Genomic DNA, 12,185 nt, shown 5'->3' with positions numbered 1-12,185 from the left:
CTCAAGCTGCAGCACAGAGAAGCCCCAAACACCTCAGTGTGTCTGAGCAGGGTCCCAGCTGTGCTTGGGAGCTGGCAGGTGCAGAGGTGGTCACGGGGCAGGCTCCAATCCTCTCTGTCAGCACAAAGCCCTTACCTGCCTTAGCAGCTTTAAGCACAACTAAAACCCACCCCAGCAAGCACAAACCAGCCTTTGTCAGTCACCTTCTCCTTGGCCTTTGTGTTTCTGGCATGTGGATGTGGGAAACCTTTTCCAGGGTTTTACCTGTTGTCTCACCTGGGCACAGCAACTTCACCCCAGCCCAGGCACTTCCCCAAGCTGATCCTTGCTCCAGGATCCTTCCCATCATCTGTCAGAAGGGATGTCCTGCTTGCCCAGAGCCCATTCATCTGGAGGAGGCTGTGAGCCAAAGCACTGCTGGGGTTTCCCGTTTCACTCTGAAATAACCCCAAACCCTCAGGAGGGAAGAGGCTGCACAGTGTGAGAGTTGATTCTTGAGCCCTTGGCTTCTGTGCCAGGGAACATTATCTTGTCCATGGCAGGGAGCATTTAAAGCCTGTCCTAGAAATAAGAGATTTGCAGAGACAGCTGATGGAAAAGCTGGCACAGGTCGTTTTTCTAACAGCAGCAAGTCAGTATGAATTACTGGGGCCGTTAGGGAAAATTCCTGGAGGAGAATTTGGCGTAGAAACCTTTACTGAAGGGTTCCTATTTCCTACCAGAGAAAGGACTGAGGGCTGTATTTTGTTGTGGAGCTCTGGCACATAGTGCTGTGGCTTTGGGGGGTCTTCCCAGAGCCCCTCCTGATGCCTGAGATGGGACAACATGGCATTTCTGGGTGTCCTGATGCTATTCCCAAAGAAAGCTTTCTGCAGGACCCTCCATGTGCTGGGTTTATAGGCCACCTGTCTTAGATTTAATTATAGGGCAGTAAAACAAAGTGAAATTTTTATATAAATGAGGTCAATAAGCAGCTGCAAGGCCAAAGACTTCTAGAATCAACTTTTATCCTGTGTTTAGTTACCTACATTACCACTGGCCTCATTTTCCTTGGGGTACTGACACAAAGTTTTCCTCTGAGATATCAATGCCAGTTGCCACCAGTACATCCCACAGCACAGGGATTCCTCAGTGGGGTTAAGCAGGAATGGGACATGGCATCAAAGTCTATTTAATGATGCAGCCAACTCTTAAAAAATAAAAACTGGTCAAGTGAAAGGTTTAGGGTCAGGGTTGAATGTGTGTCAGTCAGTCTGCTCCACACAAAGTGGTAAAAAATTGGGAAAACTGTTCCCAAACTCCTTGCAGAATACAATGGCAGGTTGAGATTGATCTGCTGGATTGATATGGGAGCATCTCTGTGATGAAGCAGTTTAGGAGTAACTGAAATTACCAATTGCACTGGTAATTAGCTGATAAATTATGGCATAACAGTGTAAACTTTTCACATGGGTCTTTTGGACAAAGTGCTTTTTAACCTCTGAAAGGTCATTTCCTCTGCATGAAGTGAAAAATGTTGCTGATGAAGCACAAGAAATCAGCTTTGTCCGTGTGTCTGGCCCATGGCACCTGGGGTGGGAGAGGAAGTGGCTGCCTTGTGTTTCCTCCAGTGCTAACGTAGTTGGTTTGGATAGTGAGCACCATGCTTCCTCTGCTGCCACACCTTAACTTTCCACTATGAAAAGTGCTGACAACAAACTGAGGTGCCTTTTTTCCTTTCTCTTTTCACAATGATGAAAAGCAGTGCTGGAGTGGTGAGGGAGAGCACAGAGCTGGGGCTGTGCTGTCAGGGCAGGACTTTGTTCCACACCCCACAGACCCCAGGAGTGATGCTCAGCAGAAGCATCTCAAGGTGTTCTTACAGGTCAGGGCTTTTCAAAGGGAGCTTGAAAACCTTGTTAGAGGACACTGAATATGTGTCTGTGTTCCTTCAAAGATTTCAGCTTGTGCACTGGGGATTACTGGTTACCCTGGGAAAGCTTTGCTCTGGCTGCTTTCATCCATCCAGCTGTTTTTCTTTTGGAAGGGGTCTGGTCTAATGCAGTGGTGCTGCTCCTGTGTCACCTGCTGAAACTCCATCATGTCCAAAGCTGGCATGGGGAGGTGTCCCCATGGCTGGGACCTTGGGGCACTGACTCCTGACAGCTTAGAGTTAAACTTGGCTCTGCACACTTCCAACAGCAGCTTTCCAGAGCTCTCTGCCAGATCCATTTCCATCTGAGCTCATGATACAGCGTTTTCTGTTCGAGAGAGCTGATTCAAACAAAAATATCATTTCTTTTTTATGGCTTCTCCCTCTTCCCTCGCTGACAAACTTCGCAACCAGACTGTGAACTCCATCTCATTTCCTTCGGGGTGTGATGGTGCCAGTTTCAAACAGTGCCTTCTATTCACACACCACTTGGGCCTGTGTAAATATTTTCCCCCTGGACGTGACGCAGCTCGCAGAGAACGTTGGATTTCGAATGTCCCCGGCGCCGCTTCCCAGAGGCAGCAGCTCCTGCACAAAGATGTCACTGTATGGGCTTGCCTGGATAAATCTCTATTCTGGCCCTTGCAGAGAGGCAGGCCAGCTTGCTCTGACTGGACACAAACTGTATGGAAAGGTAAATTTAAAAGTATTCCAGGCACGTGCTGGTTTTTCCAAGCCTCATTTTCATCCTCCTGTGTGGTTGTGTCTCTGTCACCCCTTTAGCTGGCAGCACTTTGTGATCTTGGATGGACTGTCCATGTGCTTAAAATAACACTGTGCTATCTTTGTCCCCTCATTTTCTGAAAATCAGGCCACCCCTTGTACAGTCTGCGTTGCTCTTAAAACCTCTGAGTCATAATTAGTGATTAGTGATTCTACTAATCTTCTGTACAGATGGAGGCCAGTTCATTCTCAGAGACTGCAAAGAGGATAAAGCTATCAGTGCTGGAATATATTAGCTTAAATACCCTCCCACACACAAATACACATGTACACTTTTCCCCACTGATTGATCTGTCACTCATTTAAATGTGCAGCAGTGCTGTTTTGGGGAAGGAGATGGGGAGAACAAGTGTCACCAAAAAGCTGAGAAAAGTTTGAATGTGCTGGATTTAGCCATTGAAAGTCTTCTTTGACAGTCCAGACAATGCTAGAATTAAGACTGTGATGTTTCTGTTTGGGACTGCTGGTGCTGTGCTGCTTCCTGAGCATCCTGGCTCCACCTTTGCTTGGCCCAGTGGTTTCTGGACAGCAGGTGTGAGCTTTTGAGCAGGCTGGTGTTTAAGCCATAGTGAAAGTGGCAGTAATTCCTCTCCCATATCAAGCTCAGTGCATCTGTTCACCTTGCTGAGGGGGCCAGGGTGTGCTTCATTCCCTGTAGGGTCACCCTTCACTGAAGGGTTGTGGCACTGCTGTCCCCAAACCCAGCTCATTCGTGCCTCAGAATTTCCCTGTGCTCAACTCCCAACAGCTTCCTACCTCTTACAGGTGTGCTGTATTTCTTTTAAACTCTCATTTTTCTCAGTTAAAATAAGTTCTCTGTGCAGCTGAATTATGCAGCCCTGCTCTGTGTGTGTTTGGAAGGCATGGATCCTCCCAGGAGCTGAGCTCTCCCTCCTCCAGCTATTCCTGTCATTGTGGTTATCCCAGCAGGGCAGGAGCTGGCACCACCCAGGTAACCTTCACATCATGTCTCTAAGGAAACATGACTCACTGTCTATTTTCCATCTTATTTTTGGGGCTTTGGAGTCTGTTTTGAAAACAGATGCAAGCTGGTTGCTCTGAAATCCCTTCCCAAAACTGTCTCTAAGGTTGCTGGTACAGTCTGGACCAGCTGGCTGGACCTGACCTGGCACCCTCCTGCCTGATGTGGGGCCAGCTTATGGTTTTTTCATGAAACCTGTGATATTGAGCACAGGGTGGAAAGCTTTTGTAGTCTCATGACTATGAGAATGTTGGCTTTTACAAAGTAACTTTGGGAAAAAAGGCAACTCTTTAGTCTGCAGCTATTGAAGGGGTGGATATTTGATCAAAGCTGGTTCTCCTGAATTAAACAAGGAGGGTGAGACACCTCTGGCACCTCACTGCATCCCAGTGTCTGGGGTAGCTGCCCCTGGAGGTGTCTGGATTGATGTTATTTAGGGAGAATGTGAGGGAATGCTCTCCCAGCATTGTTGGGAAGGCTCTGTCCTTACACAGTGCTCTGCAGCTTCATGGAACCTGTTCTTGGCCTCAAACACTGGGCACAGAGCCTCCTGTTTGGGGCACTTCAGCTTGGCCAAGGGGCTTTAGGACCTCTGAGAAGAGGGAGCCACATCTGAGGTGTTGCTGTCCAAAGTTTGACCCGTTTTCATTCTGGGAAAAGCAAGGTAGTCTGTTCCAGGTGTTGAACTTTAAGAGAAAAAAAAAATTTAAATAGATCCCTGCATTTTTAAAAGTGGGCTAGGAGAGTCTTCGTAGTTTGTCCTCTGACTGCTCAGTTGAGAGCATAAATAACTGAGTAAGAGCATTCAGATTTTTGAAGTAACTGCATGTGTAAATTTGAGACTGCCTGCTCTGTACCTCTGCCTGAAGGTCAGCTTGGAACTCTGGACGGTGCAGCTTCCTGGAGTTGGGTGCACAGCTCTTTGTTGTTCTGTTTTTCCCATTTTCAGTGAAAGCAGTGTCACTTCTTTGAGTTGTCTTTGAGGAGAGCTGTTTCTGTGTGACGCCCGTGCTGTGCCTGACCCAGTACCACAGTTTGTGCAGCCTGCTGGGTCGATGTGCCAGTGGGGAAGGAATCAGGCAGTCAAAGCAGAGCTCAGTGTTTGGCACACATAGAAGCAGGCAGGTGATTTACTCCTCTGCCAGCAGCCAAGGGCACTCCTGTGGAGCAGGAGCAGGTTCACAGTGATGGCCAAGGCTGTGACAAGGCCATCGCAGCCATGATGTCCGTGCTCTCGGTTGGACACGAGAGCATGTTGCTCTCAGTTCCCTCCCCAGAGTGCAGCAGCCAGCTCAGAGCAGCAGAGCTGTGCTCTGGGGGGCAGTTTGGGCAGCCCAGTGCAATGCTGTGCCTGGGGGTGTCTGATGCAGGGAGGGACAGTGCAGGTATCAGTTGATGGATGGGGTGAGGGTGGCTGTGCTGAGCAGAAAGCTCTGGTTGTCTCTGCATCCCTTCAGATGCTGCCACAGGGCTCAGCCTTGCTCCAGGGGGTTCAGACTGGGGGTGGATTGAAGTTTTAGTGCCAAGTTTTAGCACAAAGGCCCCTCCTGATCCCGGATAGGAGTGTGTGGGGTGGAGGAGCTGGAGGGGTGATGGCAATTCCCAACAAGCACAGAGCTGCCAGCATGGGGCACTCTGTGACACAGGGACCGTGATCCCACACTGAGGTGTCTCCCTGCCCCAGGACTGCCACCTGTGCTGTGCCTTTGCTCACTAACTCCTGCTTGTTCATTCAGTTTTGTTTTATAATAAAGGGGTTAATATCACAGACAGGAAAAAAAAAAAAAAAACAAAACCAAAAACACCCAGCCCACAATTGTAATGCTTTCCCATTTTTAACAATCCCATTTCAACCCCTTGTGTCCCCTGACTCACTCTGGAAGGGCTTTTGTTTCTGAGTATAATCAAAGCACAAACACTAAGGTCACTTCCTTCAGACTGTATGGCAACGGAAGGAGCCTGGGATCGTGTCTCCCTTCTGCCCCCAGCTCACATGCACAGAAAACATGAAGGCTTAGTGCATGCATGCATGCTGGGGATACTCCTTGGGTTTCTCCAGTCCATTTAAACCAGCAGGCTGTGCAATGTGGAGGTAAGAGGCTGTATATTTAATTTCTGGTGCTTAGCAGTGACAGATAACATTATTTAGTGCTCCTGCAGCGTGTCCTGGGTTAAACATCGTGCAGAGCTCAGAGCTGGGAGCCCCAGAGAGCCAGGAAGCAGCACAGAGCAGAGAAAGTTTGGGGTGGGGTGGGTTGAAACCTTTCTGCTTGCTCTTCTCTTTGCCTTGGAGGATCAGTCCATAAAAATCTCTCTGTGTCTTTTGCACTCCATTGAGGAGATAAGGGGCTGCTTGTTTATCCCTGCATTTACAGCTGCTTTTTCCTGCCTTTGTTGGAAATGCTGCCTTGGCTACTTCAGCTAAATCCAAGCTGGATTCTGGTAACTTTGCTGCAGCTGGAGCAAAGATCTCTAACTTCTGGTTAGAGAGAAACCTCTTTGCAGAGATTACCCTTATGGGCTGCCCTGAGATATGATTTAACCCGAACAAAGCACGGATTCATGAGACAAGGCAGTCGGTGCCTGGTACAGTAACTCCTTTCAGAATTCAACTGTTAAATATCTCCTCATGAGGTCCCCTCCTCTCTCACCCCCTGAAAAACCCCTGGGAAGAGCGGCCTGGAGGTGCAGCAGTGCACACAGAGCTGGGGGGAACGGCTGCTGAGAAAGAGCCTTTGATCCAAGGCACTTGTTTTGCTTTAAAAGTGAAATGTGGAACCATCTGGATCAGCCCCCTGAGTGCCTGGCAAGCTGCTGGCACTGGCAGTGTTGGCTCCTTGCCTCCACAGAAATGCTGCTCACTGCCTGCTCCACCCCATTCCCACTACTGTGACTTCTCTTGCTTTAATTATTTGCTCTCTGCAATTTTTTTTTAAAGAGTTGCAGATTTAAAGGACTTGTGCTTTAGCCTTCTTCTTAAATTATTTTTCATCTCCCTCTTACCTGATGTCAGTCCAAGGCCAGGCATATGGGTTCCTGAGGGGCTGTTGCCAAGCACGAGTGGCGGGAAAAGTCCAAGGGGAAAATGCTGGGTGCAGGAAAGAAGAGATTCCAGATGACTTTGGAGGATGAGATGGTGCCTGGAGGGGATGGTAGTTATTTGATCAGGGCTTGCTCTGCATGTATCTCCTGCTTTGGGAGCCTTCCCTCAAAACCCAACTCAGGGGTGAGCAGGGGACAGAGGAGCATCCTGTGAAAAGCCATCAGAAATGGGGAGAGCTTCAGGGCTGGGGAGAGGCAAAAAGGCATCAAGGACAGGGTGTGGGGCTCCAGGGATGTGAAACTTCTCTAAGGGTATTTTTTCATCTTCTGTAACTATTCCTGTAACAGGCAAAGCTGAGTTTGTTTTGTGGGTCAAGGATGGCTTCTGGGGTGAGGTGAAACTCAGGAGTTACCAGAAGCTCTGCACAGAATAAACCCTGAGATTCCTGTTGTGGAGACTTAAGCGAAGAAGCTGGAGCTTAACTGCTTTGTGTCCTGGCCGAGGAGCAGAGGTCAGGACAGGGCACAGGGGGGCAGGTGGCCACTCCTGCCCTCTGTGGGCACTGCTCATGCAGGGACAGGGGGTGCTGCTCCCTCATGGGCAGCATTTGTTGTGTCAGGTAGCAGCAGGAAAGCACTCTGATCCCACAGGAGACCTTTTTCCCCTGAATTCCCAGGAGATTGCACTGGAACAAAGCACCCCAGCGGGCTGTGTGCAGTAATGACCTGCCTGCAGTGTCTCAGCACTGCTGCTGCTGCTGAGTGTGTCTCCAGCAGACACCAATTTGCTGCCTGTGTGCTGCCAAGGAAAGCAGATGTTGGATTTCATTGACTTGAGATTTCTACTGATTGTTTCCTATTAATTTTCCAGATAGTTTTTTTTTTTAGTAGCATTAGTGTAGAGTTGCCTGCCTCGTCTTTTCTCCCTGTTGTTTTAAATACACTCAAAGTGGCAAGAATGGTCTGTCAGCACATCTGGAATGACACGACCTGTTCAGTGTTCAGCTTGAGACACCTTTAAAGAGCATGCTCCTGCAGTAAAGGTGCTGATCCTTCAGAGGATAGCAAACCTCTCCCCTCTGTCAGAGGGACTCAGCATCTGGGATAACAGTGCCAGGGAGATCCTGTGGCCTTGAGCAGTGCCAGGATAGGTGAAATGCTGCCTGGGCCCTGCTTGGCAGCTGGAGAGTCTGCAGAGCCAGACTTTAGCAGCAGTTCTTCCCTCTGCCTCCTGCACTTGAGTGCTTTCATCCTGTGCTGGTGCACAGTGAGCAGCCCCTGCACCCCCATGTGGGATGGAGCAAAGGCAAGAACAGGAAAAAGCCATCAGGAAAGGCAGCCACAATGCAAGATTTCCTCATGAATAGGAGGGGGGTGAGTTTTTTACACTGCACACTCCTGGTTGGGAGCATAAAGCTGCAGTTCTGCTGTTTATGTTTTGCTCTTGGCAAAGGGCTTTAACTCCTGGCTGGGTTGCTGGATTTATTATTTTGAGGAAGATTGAATTAATTGGTTTCCTGGATTTTAATTTATCGCTGTTCTTTGGTTTTGTTCAGTTTTTTGGGGTCTTGTTACAGTGTACTCATGAGATTTAGAGCCCCATGACCTGCTCTGGTGAGTGGGATCTTTCTAATAACCCCAAGAGGCCGTGCCTGTCACCCTGTACAAGCCATCAATGCAGTGAATCAAAGAGTCCCTTAGATCTGCCATCCCCTGCAATGAGGAATAATAGAATAAATGGGGAAAGGAGGGTTGCATGGGAAGTCTGTTGGCACGTGGCCCTGCAGAGCCCCAGTCCTGCAGTGAGGGAGAGCACTTGGGCTGTTCCTGTGCCAGACTTGTCACTGGCTCAGCTGGTGGGGCTTACATGAAAGTCACTTGATGCTCTGCAGGAGCCAGCTTTTTCATCCTATCTCCAGCTCTCATGGCTATTTTAGGAAGGTGCCATGCAACCCAGGCAGCCTCTCTGTTCCAGGCGCTGCTTTATCTCCAGCTCACTGCCAAACTGCAGCACAGCCAACATTTCCATGTAGACCATCATCAAAGGGGCTCCAAAGTGCAAAGCTTGCACTTTTTTTCTCCAGCCTGTCTCATCTTAAAACATTTCTGTGCCTGCCATTCAGTTATAAGTGTCTGTCCCTGCCTGGCTGGTGCTGGGAAAGAGAATATCCTGAGGCCTGTGAATGGCTCTGCACAGTCCCCGAGTGCTGTGGGTAAACATCTGATGAGTGTGCAGAGCCCAGGTGGCCTCTGGGGCCCTTGGGAGGGATGGGGGATGGCACCTGGAGTCACCTGGTTGGTCCTACAGGAGGGTTTGCCAGAGCACAGAGGATGAAAGATGCAGCCAGCCACTGTGCAGCATCACTGGCTATTGAGCATTAGGCAGATAGTGGCTTCTGTTAAAGGTTAATGGTAAGATAACAAATGATTTAAGGCAAAACCCTGACCCTACTAAAATTAATGGCAAAATTAATTGACTACACTGGAGACAGGACTCCAGCCAAAGGCTTCTTTATGGCTTGGAGATTAGGAAGGAGAGGCAGTATGTCTGGAGACATGGTCTGCCCCCATAAAGCTGGTGGGAGCTCTGCCCCTGCCCTGGAAGGGATCAGTGCAGGTTTGTTGTGTCTGTGTGAGCCAGACTGTGGTGCTGTGGCTGCCACACTGGCTGGTGTGAGCAGAGACTGGGGAAACTGGAGTTTGGGAGCCAGAGCTGCCCCACTGGGCGCTGCAGGAGCTGTCAGTGAGTCCAGAGGGGCTCTGCTCTGATCTGAGGCTGCTGGAGAGGCACAGTGGGGTGGGATGTGCCAGTGGCTTGGGGCAGTGCTTCCCTCCCTCACATCTCCTCTCGTGGCAGAGTGGAGCATTTCCAATCCTCATCCATCGGTTTCATCTCCCACCATGGGACACTGAGTGGTGGCACCCACACTGGTCAGGGCAGACAGGCTCCCCAGAGTGTGCATCAGGGTGTTTTGGGAGATCTGTGCAGATTGATTAAAAAGCTTCCACAGCAATGCTGGTGTAGCCCCAAACTTGTGTCTGCTATTTTACTGCTTACTCCTTCCAGCTCTGAGTGACTCCAAGTGCTGGAACACGATGAAGCTTTGCTCTCCCCACAGACACACCAGGAAACTCTGAGGTCATTCCAACCATTATAACTTTTTCCCTCTTCCCCCCAGCTGCAAGCAGGCCCCTTCCTTCCAGAAGGACAGGCAAAGGTTTTTATTTTCCTGAGATGTGCCTGGCTGGGGCAGCTCCTTATGGCAAGACATTCTTGCGTGTGATTTCACATTTTGATCAGGCTGTGCACGTTCAGGGCCAGACATCAGCTGGCTGGTTGTACCAAAGTCACTGTAGCAGTGCTGATCTGAGGAGCTGATCCCAAATGCCTTCAGAACCAAAGGAAAAACCCACCTCAATGCCAATGAAAACCTGAAGTGTGGGGGCTTCAGTATTAAGCTTTGAAATCTCTTACAGGCTTATGAGTTACAGAAGAGAAGTTTGGATTATAAAAACAGAACCTTTACAAGAAATTACTGGTGATGCTTTAATGGGTGGTAAAGTGCAGCTCAGGCAGGGATTTGGACATGGTATCCTTTAAAGATCCAGGCTGGTTCTTTAGTGCACCTGGAAAGCAGAGGTGCTGCCTCTGTGCCAGTGCCAAAAGCAGGATGGAGGCATTTTGGGATGCCCTTTGTGAAGTCACTGTGCAAAGGGACAGCATTGCCTTGTGAGAGGGAATTCTGCTTTTTGTTATCTGTATTATTTTCTCCAGTGCTCTGACTGCCTGAGACGCTGTGCTGTGCCTGTTTCAGGAATAAATGAGCCAGTTTTTATAATCTGTGTACTGATGATATGCCGCAGTCCAATTCCTCACTTTTCCAACTGCAGGTTTAAGGCTGTGCGCTGCCCATTTATGTAGTGAAAATGGTTCCCCTTTCTCTCTCATCACTGGATGCATCAGCACAGGTGATTTTTTCCTTCTTTTGGAGCTATCCATCTGCCAGTGAAGTCTAATTTCACACAGTTACCCTGCCAGGAGCTCATGGAAATAACATACACAGTTCAGTGCACCTGGGACCAAATCCCTGGTGTCACCTGGGATGTTTCCAGGAGCACCCAGGCCTGAACAAAGGGGTTTATCCAGGGAGAAAGGAAAGAGGAGAACTGGGGGGAGAGGTTTGCTCCTTCCGAAATACTTCTCATGGAATTCAGAGCATTAGAGGTGTGAAGCCTTGCTGGATTTGGGTGGTTTAAAGCTCTGCTGATGGGTATTTAGGTGGCTGCAGGAGAGGGCTCTGAGCCTGTCACTGGCAGACACAGCTCCCAGTTTTGTCTTAATTATGTGCAGCTTATGTGTAATCCTCTCTTCTTTGGCCAGAGAGTTTATAAGGTTTGGGTTTTGTTGGCTCTTTTTCTTTTTTTTTTTTTTTTTTTTCTTTATTTTCTTTCTCTAGACCTTAAAACAAAAAAGGCTTAAAAATAGAAGTCAGTGTCCATAGGCCAAGTGAATTCTTTGTAATTTGCCCAGTTCTGGGAGGGAGAAATCTGACCTGGAGGGAATACAGCACATTGGGGTTTGCTCCTGACCCCAGACCCTTCAAAATTCTCCATTCTTGAGCTTCCCTTCAGGAGATGTGTTATTCTGACAGCTTTGGGTTTTTTTTTGGCTTAAGGGTGTTTTTTTGAGATTTCCTGTTTACACCCTGTCTAATTACTCTTTTTCTTATTTTTTCCCTAACGGGATGACACACATGGATGTCTAAAAATATTGCATGTAACAACCAGCTTTGCATAAGGAGGGTGTTTCTGTCCAAGAGAAATAGCATAAATATCCTGCATGTGCTGTTTTCCCAAATAAACAGTCAGGCTTAGGATATTGTAGGGAATTTGTCTGAGTAGCCAAGAAGTAGGGGTTTTTATTCTCTGCCTTCTCTGCTGATTTTCTTTTTAAAGGATGCATGTTCTGGAAAATCTGCTTTGATTTTAGGTGGAGAATTTGTCTTTTTTTTTTTTGTGTGACAAAAAGGGAGGGCAACATGTTGTTTCCTCCCAGCTAATGAAACCTTTATGATAATGCTAATTTTCTATGTAGAGCTACAATCTCACCATATGCTTTAATTTCCACACATGAATATTTTGAGAATTGTTTGTTTCCCTTCATTATCTGCCTTTTTTACTGAAGATTTGGGTGAATCAGATTCTTGCTGACAGCCTGTAAATTAGGAGAGCTGCAGTTTTTTGGTGTAACTGTATTTCTACAGTGGAAAGCGTGTTTCTCCTTTCAGTCCTCTCAGTTTTTGAGGTTTTGCTGCTTACTTGTGTACAGAGAATATGAGTGAATTTGGAATGCTGGATTTTTGTTGTTTCCCAGTCTCTCAGTATGGTTTTGCCAAAAATAGGGCTGTGTAATGTCTCTCTCCTAATTTCCTGTTGGGAATGAGATGAGACACAGAGATGCTTCAT

General features: G+C 48.2%; 1 protein-coding gene across 3 annotated transcripts in view; it reads left to right on the top strand.

Moving 5' to 3' along the window:
* FRMD4B (FERM domain containing 4B) overlaps positions 1-12,185 on the top strand; it is a 91,602-nt gene that overhangs the window by 16,128 nt on the left and 63,289 nt on the right. Inside the window, exon 1 of one of the 3 annotated variants that reach the window (XM_063165004.1) lies at positions 5,616-5,769. The exons of the other annotated variants lie outside the window; for them this stretch is intronic. The gene's annotated coding sequence lies outside the window, so the exon portion shown is untranslated. Of the gene's footprint in view, positions 1-5,615; positions 5,770-12,185 lie in introns of those variants that run through there. 3 annotated transcript variants of the gene reach the window in all.

The sequence above is a fragment of the Melospiza melodia genome, chromosome 10 (assembly GCF_035770615.1).
Source record: "Melospiza melodia melodia isolate bMelMel2 chromosome 10, bMelMel2.pri, whole genome shotgun sequence".
Classification (NCBI taxonomy): domain Eukaryota; kingdom Metazoa; phylum Chordata; class Aves; order Passeriformes; family Passerellidae; genus Melospiza; species Melospiza melodia.
This window is presented reverse-complemented; position numbering and strand designations above follow the sequence as displayed.